This window comes from Mus caroli, chromosome 4 (assembly GCF_900094665.2).
Source record: "Mus caroli chromosome 4, CAROLI_EIJ_v1.1, whole genome shotgun sequence".
NCBI lineage: Eukaryota > Metazoa > Chordata > Mammalia > Rodentia > Muridae > Mus > Mus caroli.
In genome coordinates, this window is record NC_034573.1 from 45,912,170 (window position 1) to 45,912,598 (window position 429).

Here is a 429-nt window from a genome sequence, read left to right on the forward strand (position 1 = left end):
AACCCAGACTCATATGTTGTCTGTCACTCAACATCTTCTGTCCTTAGCTATGCTTCTCTGTGACACACAATCATCCAAACCTCCCTATTGTTCTGTCGCTATCTTCTTTTAGTCATGAAAACCATCATTGGTGGCTACCAGAGTACCTCCCTTTCCACTATGAAAGAAGAACCATTTTTCTCTATAATCTTTATCAACTCTCCTTTTTCCTTTTTTTTCCCATTATTTTTCTCTCCCTGTTTAACTGCAAAAGCAATTTTAAGGTGTAAGTAGAAATAGCTTCCTTACCTCTCCTGGGCATATATCCAGAAGATGTCCCAACCGGTAAGAAGGACTCATGCTCCACTATGTTCATAGCAGCCCTATTTATAATAGCCAGAAGCTGGAAAGAACCAAGATGTCCCTCAACAGAGGAATGGATACAGAAAT